The sequence below is a fragment of the Fonsecaea erecta genome (genome assembly GCF_001651985.1).
Source record: "Fonsecaea erecta strain CBS 125763 chromosome Unknown Scaff10, whole genome shotgun sequence".
Lineage (NCBI taxonomy): Eukaryota > Fungi > Ascomycota > Eurotiomycetes > Chaetothyriales > Herpotrichiellaceae > Fonsecaea > Fonsecaea erecta.
In genome coordinates, this window is record NW_017387253.1 from 25,546 (window position 1) to 33,537 (window position 7,992).

Sequence of the window (7,992 nt, forward strand, 5' to 3'; positions counted from 1 at the left end):
TGAATCTGTGTGGGTTGTTCGGGTACCATCTGAACGGTATGGTGCCTGTGGTTGTTGTGAACCCACGGCAGACCATATGTTGGAGGATGGTCGAACCCACGGCCGGGCCAGGACTCCTGGGGCTGCTTGTATGTTGGAGGATGTTGGAACCTCCGGCAACCCTCCTCGCCCTCCCTGTCCAACGGGCTATTGGAAGCGTTGGATGAGAATAGCACACCTCGGTGCAGCCTGTTGTTCCGCTGACGAGCGCCCGGCTGCCATGCAACGTAGGTGAAAAAGGAGGAATCCCCATGCATGGATGTCTGGTAGGAGCCTTCCGTGTGTTGTTAACATTGTGGGACACGGGTATGAAGAGCTGCTCTCTCAGCGGTGTTCCGTGTTCTTTATATATATGTATGGAGGCGGGATTTGCCACGCGTTGCGACCTTTCGCCACCTTGTTTTGCAGTTTGTGGTGGATTTAGTCTCCGAGTTTGAAAAATGGGTCGGCTCCATTAATACTTTTGGTAATGTTTGGTGGAGCCACTGTGTCGTCGTGGACTATCCTGGTCTTCCGATGTGCTCGCAGCATACCGTCCGTACAGTGCCACCGTCGTGGCGATGTCTTTTGACCCACTAGTGTTCTGGGACAGGCCCATGTTCCAGTGGTATGTTTGTGGGGTGCGAGACCTCTTCAACTTCTGGGCTTCCCTCTCTTCCGTATGTCCCCAGAAGCTGGCTGTCTTCTCATGATGATGGTCTGTCTGTCGGCACCAATGATCGACAAAGTGATCAACTGTGCACTAGGGAAAGGGGACAAGGGGATGCTAGATGGCAGGCAGGGAGATAGCCCACCGCCACTGGTGGGCCGAACGAAGGAGATGATTTGGCTTGCCACCTGACCCGCCATGTTATTTGATTTTTTTTTTCTTTCTCTTCCGCATGTTCAGGCAGAACTTGAGATGAGATGTGGATCTGGACGTGGAGACACAAAAGTGGCACCCAACAAGAGGCAGACAGGGCCAAATATATAGAAGAAAGAAACCCCAAACGCACTGTGTCACGACTCCGCGGCAACCGGGTCAAGGCGCAGGCGTTTATTGCGGTCAACAATATTATTGTTGTGGTGACAAAACAAACCAGTGGCGTGCCAGTAGCTCCACCACGGTGAATTGACGGGTGCCATGGGTGAGTGACTGCTGCCTGGAGGTTGGAGTACAGTAATGTCTGGGGGGTGCAGAATTGGGGCCCTGGACGCCCCGTAATCTCCGTCACGCCGCCCAGTGATAGGCAGCTGCTGCCTGGAGCGACCCACGGGACTTGGCAGTGGAATTTCTCGGCTTTGAATTTGTTGATGTCTTGTTTTGCTGGACTATCGAGTCCTTTTCAGGGTCAGACTTGTCAGCGGCGGTAATTATCATACAGTATAAGAAACGTACATATATAATTTGCTGCTGCGCACAGAAATCCCCAGTCAACTCTTCCAGCCAGACAAGTGCTTCATACTGCACCTCCCCCAGCAACTCTCTGAGAAAGTCCTTGGTCCTGCAATCTATCAATCCATTGCTTTGTTGAGGCTTCATCACATCAACGAGATCTACGACGACCATATTCATACCTGCAGAGTCAGGGGAATCTACTTCCTGAGCCTCTGAACCGTGTCTATGGTGTGTATGCCCTGTCCAAAGCTTTTGTCTTGCAACCTCCTCGGTGCTGCTTGCGCCAGAGTGCTAGTGCTGATCAGCTGCTTGGCCGCTACCCTCGCAGGATGCGCAATACGATGTAACGCTCTCTGAAGCCCATAGGTCACTCCTCACATCCCCTTATCGACTGCCTTTGGCGGCGATTCATTGCGACTCTAGGACACTCCCCTGGCGCTGGAATTTCCCCCCTTGCAGAATTCAAAGAACGTTCGCGCGATGCCTTCTCCGGCAGCTGGAGCCGCACATCCAAGTCGGCTTTTCCCTCGTCATTCTGGGACGGCACTGTCAAGATATGGAGTCTGGAACGGCAGCAGAGCCTATTGACACCATGTGGTGCCTCGGCTCGGGAGTTGGGCAGGGCAAGACCGGCGTTAGATGAGGTGGATGCATCACCTGGGATCAAAGCATTGTTCGGTGAAGACGTGTCACAGCGGCAAAGTTGAAAGGCTGATCTGATCGTGACTCTCTATCCTAAATTGTGCTCTGAATACCACCAAGTCTTTCTCCTTGGCCCATGTTGATTCGTGTCGTGTGTCAACATTGTCTTGTCTTGTCTCGTCGATATGCGTATCTGGTCTGCCCAGACTCATCGTTTCTGCTTTCTGCTTGAGACGTGGACTCCCAAGATTGGCGTGCTCGTTTGTTTTTGCAAACAGCACTGTTTCGACAGCGACGAAGTCGTGCCATGATCGTCCGAACCTGGGTCGACACGATAACCCTTCTGTTGATAAGCTGTGGCGTGATCGCTGCTCTCAGAGTAGTAAATGTGTTAAAAGCATTACTGAGAGAGGGGAGGGGGTGGAAGGATCAAAGCTCAATCCATCACCATATGCAGACCAACACCTACTTCCGTGATGTCGAGTCCGTCAATGTCTGAGTAGAATCGTGGACCTTTTTAGCAGTCCGGCCATTCGTTCCCCAGCAGACATCGGGTCATATCACAGCACATCAATAAGCCCTCCACATCGCACACGGTTTCGTCCCCGATCTCACATCCGTTTGCGGTGATTCCAGAAATCGTCACTCCTCCCAGAGAGCCACACATGATCCATGCATCGCCGTCTTGTCAGGAACATTGAAAGCGAAGGTTGAGACGGGCTGCATCTAGCCTCCGGCGACCGAACTTTACAGCATCATGATGAAATGTCGGGTCAAGCCCTTGGCTGACCTGATCAAAGATTATTGATATCCCGAGACGGACAGTCCGACATCTCGTCTCAAGCTTGCGTGCGGTGCTGGACGGACACCATCAATCACTTCATCGTTTTATGCTTATGCTCGGTACTTGTTGGATGCTGCGAACAGCTTGGTCTCAAGGCTGATGCATTATGGTATCGACATCGGTTTTTTGGCTGGCCTCCGTCAAACTCGACTGCCAATGCCACAAGCCTGTTAGAGGACAAATCGGGTATTGAGCTCAGCGAGTTATTCGATTTCGGGGCCATGAGGTAGCAGGGATTACTCCCAGGCCAAGACGACGCGTGGTGTGCCGTAAAACCAACCGTGAAATCGTAGCCACTCACTCGAAACGTCCGACGAAGCCTCCAACCCAGCAGCACAAAGGCTGAGGAGGTCGAGAATGACGACCTCCACGACGGCGAGCCGGAAGAGGGCCTCTCTAGGCTGTCTCAGCCTCATGGCCCTGTATCGGCTGTAATTCGGGACCGGATCTGGGCTGGATGTAGAATTTCTTATTGCTTGCTTGTCGAACGTCACACTCCGATGAGGTGAGACAGTATAATCCTTAACAAAAGAGTTACCATGCACCTGTGGGCTGGTTACCTTACCTCCTGGCTCTTGATGGTTCTGTGAGAGAAAGAGGCAGAGACAACAAAGATGGGTCTCACAGCGACAACTAAAGCCGGATCTCTTGAAGATGCACCACCAAGAACTCCTCGTATTTGCTTGGAGGGATTGGCGGGGTGCGTAGGGCTTCAATGGTCGACGGCAATCACTTTGGGTGCATTGGGAGCTTCTTCATGGTCGTGGGGACTTTGGAGAATGTGAAAGACATTGTGCTATGCGTCTACTTCGTCCATATTCCTCAAGTGTCTCTCTACCACTGTCCTCACTGTACCGCCAGCCCTTCTCGAGCGCTTCTTGCTTTTGTCTGCACTGGTATTGTTCCAGATTGTCTTGCGCACCGTCCTGTATCCCTGGCGGCCTTCCGCCAGCGCCCCGAGACCAGTATTGCCCTCATGCAAACTGTCAAAGATGTACCAGAAACCACCGCGCTCTTCCTCTGGCTCACTGCCCACGATACCGAGCATAAAGATAGGATGCTGTGTTGCCTAGGCAGAAGGGCCTGTCGAGAAGGATGCTGATGGGCGAGGCTGCATAGGAGTAGAGAAGGACAAGGTAAGGATAGAAGTCGTATTCAGGATGAGGAGGCGGGGCTGTCGGAGGAGTAGCGGCGACAAAGCTTTGATGTGGGAAAGAAAGAGGCGGCGAGTACTACTCGTCATCGGCTGACAGCTCGTCTAAAGTACGTCAACGTCAGCACAGATTCGGTGATGAATTTCAGGGGAGACAGACATAAGGGAACGCTTTCTCGTTCTGATGAAGTGGTTGAACATTGTGCACAATGAGCGGGGATTCTCCTCTTTTTGACCCGTTCTCTGTGTTCTTGTGCCCGCCTCATCTCCAGTGTAAGCATCCGCACTTCCATCGGAAGGTCGGGGGCAATCTCCAACAGGTAGCGATGTATCATCAAGAGAATTACAATAATCGTGAAAAGGAGTAGATTGATCAGCAAAAGTAGGAAAGCCATGAGCGATGTGTGACGGCGTGGTGATGATGGTGGTGGTTGGTGTTGGGTTGGAACAAGAAGATGTGCAGCGGTGTGTGATCAGGCTTTTATAACTTGAGAGTCCAAGCAATTGCCAAGTGGCTGCCTGGGAATGGACGCAGAAGCAGGCGACCAAGGCGGAGAAGGCAATCACAGCGCCCGGAGGCGAACAACTGGGCTTGCGAATCAAGGTCTTTCCCCCCGACCACTCCTGAAACCAGGCGCCTGCACTGCCAGGGCATCGCCCCCATCGGGCGTGCCTTGCCTCCAATCGCATGCCCGGACTGCGGGTTTCGTCACACAGGCGGTGTGAAAAGTCGCCGGACACTTTCCACACAGTGCAGCATTATCGCGGTAGTGCACTAGCCAGCCGATGATGGGCCGAGATTTCCAGGCTATGCATAGGTTCAACTACTCTCGGAAGGGCGGAAGGCGGGTCACAATCTCACCGATTGCAATTGCATGTAGCTTTTTGAGAGCCAAAAGATAACAGGGAGGGCTACATCACGGCAGAGACCGCAAGAGAGGGAAGTCACCTAGTGTTGCTGATGATATTGAAAATTTGGGCCGTGTTCCACGGGGTCCTGTCGATAACGAGGCAAAAGCCATCTTTTTGTGGCAGTTCAGCCGTCAAGTTGGCCAACTTGCAAAGAGTCATGACGTGGCCGCCATTGCAACACGTTGCCGTGGCAGCACCTGAATTTGTTCGTTTTCCCGACACTCACCGACGACCCCCCGAAACCCATGCCCCCCCAACGCCCGGACCCCCCAACAGTCCCGTCACCAAAAGTTGATGCACCCTTCCTCCCGACACACCGGATACCCCCTGCAATCCCCGACCACACCGCCCCGTGTTCGACCATCAACTTGACCAGTTACTGGCTCCTTACAACTCCCACATTGAGGACGAGCGCCAACGTTCAGCAAATCGAGTCAGTTCCCTTCCTGAGAACCACCGATGCACGAACTGATGATATAGCAGAGGCGGTGTTCGATGCCAACGACTAGCTCGGCGCCTGTGTCGCTAGCTATGGCCACCGATGGAGCCCTGTTAGCTCTCCTCCTTCCTCCCTTCCACCGACAAACACATGCTCCCTTGACGGATCCAACGACCGCTCGAACTGGACCCTTCGGTGATCTTTGTACCTTCTCGACACCCCAACGCCTCGAGCACCACCGACCAAACGACCGGCGCCTGGGCCACGGAAGCCTGACGCGTCACTTGCCAGAGATAGTGCAGTCAGAGAGATGGAAGCCCCGGCAATGTCTCATTGGTTACAAAGGCCAGAGCCTTTCAACATTCAATATCTCTGGGGGTGTTTTTTTAGACCCACAGAAATCCCTCAACTTTGAACTGTTGAATCTTTGGGTCTCCCGCGAGACATCACATCCCAACCTTTGGTCGCTCTCGTCATCCTGCCTATCACCCAACAGTAGGTTGGTGACGATTGGGAGAGAGGTGGTCGGAGGCGATTGGCATTGTCCCGCTGGGGCTGCCTGCCTATACAACGTCGTCCGTGTTGTGAGTACGGGATGCGTCGTTCCCAACGCTATGCTCAACGAAAGGCGTCCACCTTCAACCGATTGTGTGAGAGTCTGTGCTTCTTCCGAGACTGAAATCAGTTCCAACGGTCCTGATGGCTGATTGGTGGGTGCGAAACTCGTCATCGACATCAGACTTGGCCAAGATCGTCTATCTTCGCTTAAGTTGGTTGTATATTCCCGAGACTCACCTGGTTCAAGCTGTTAATGAGATTTTGGAAGCGAAAACTCAACGAGAGATGCACTTGATGCCGTGGATTCATACATGTGCTGAACGGAAGGCAATCTGGAGGGCTGTGCCGTGGTGGAACTGGTCGCAACCTCTGGGAGGCGCTGGGTTTGTATAGGCATGGTGTGTGGTGCTCTTTCTCCTGCTATCGAATTGAAGTGGAACTGGTCGTAACCAGCTTGGACTATTACTATGTTGCCCATCCAACCTCAGAGCTGGTCATTTAGTCCCTCAGATGGGAAATTTGAGCGCTGGCCCTCATCATATCCGCCAGCGTTTGCAAATGTGCAAAGCCTTCTGCTCAAAGGAGTTAATTTCCCTGCATGTATTCACCAGAATCAATCTGACAACGGCTTCTGCACAGCTAATGCCTTGACATTTGACTGCCTGGTCCACAGGGAGGAGAGGAGTGGGAGCAAAGGGCAAAGGCATCAGGGAGAGACAGAGAATTCAGACGCATTGTCACGTCCAGATATCGCCAACCACGTCGTCCAGGATGCTGTATGCAGACTTTGAAATTAGAGACGCAAGACGGGGATAATTTTATCTATGGATGCGTAGACAGTATGATTCAAATTATGGGAACTGGATGAATAATTTGCGTTCATTCAGATACAATGACTTAATGCCTCACAGCCAGTCCTGGACTTGTCGGGGGATAATTTAGCTCTTTCCTTGCCAAGGGATTTACGTCATGCGAGGAGGCCATCACCTCGACATCACCTCTTGTTAAACAAACACGCACTTTCTTGTCCAAACACGCTCCCTCTTGTAAACAAACACGCACTCTCTTCTACAAACACGCTCCCTCTTATATATAAACATACACTCTCACCTCATTGCTACGACTTATGCTCCAAACCCACTCGATCCGCAGCCTAACTTAGAGAATCTCGCTCAGGGTCTTCGAACTGCTGCAGATAAAGCTGAGAAACTTCAAAATTCTCCTGCCTTCAGAGATGGCGCTGCGATCGTAGCTGCGATTCAAGACCTCAACCAACAATTCCAGAACCAATTCCAGAACCTCAACAATTCCAGATCTTCAGTCAAGAACTTCGGACTCAGTCCCGGGCAAGGTATATACTGCTGTTAATTTTCCTAATATTATCCTAGTCTTATTTGACTAATTCTAATTCTTTAGCGAACTTAACAATGTGGCTCGAATTCAAAATTTGCACACTCTTACCAACCTCTCTCCTCTCACGCCACTAGTCAATAACTTAACTACTGCTTAAGTTTCTGGTTTCGCCGCTACGTCAAGATAAATTGCTCTGATGGAGGGGCCCGAATTGGATACCGTCATACAAGACTTGAGTGTAGAACCTACTACAGAAAGTGTGGCTTCAAAGAGAAGGCAGCTGAGAGGATTGATTGGTCTGGCAGCACAACCTGAAAACCCGTAAATGGAACATGCACCGATGGATCATTGTTAATGGCGTATGAGACACGAAATCACCCGAGAACATTGTATTGAGTGCGGCACCTGAACCGCAGGTAGTTTTCCAGGCAACAACTTTACAAGTGAAGTTGGAACTCCTCCAGACGGACTATTTCAGGGGGCACAGTAAATCCAGGAGAAATGAATGAGATTCAGGTGCCCAAGGGTAGATGCCCTAAGCCACGCTCCAGTGCAGATCACCGGCACCATTCATCCAGTGCACCACTAGATCTAGCCTTCCCAGGTCGAGGACTCTTAGCTTGAATGCCACGATGAAGTGCTGGCTTGTGAGTCGACATCAACGGGCATCCCTC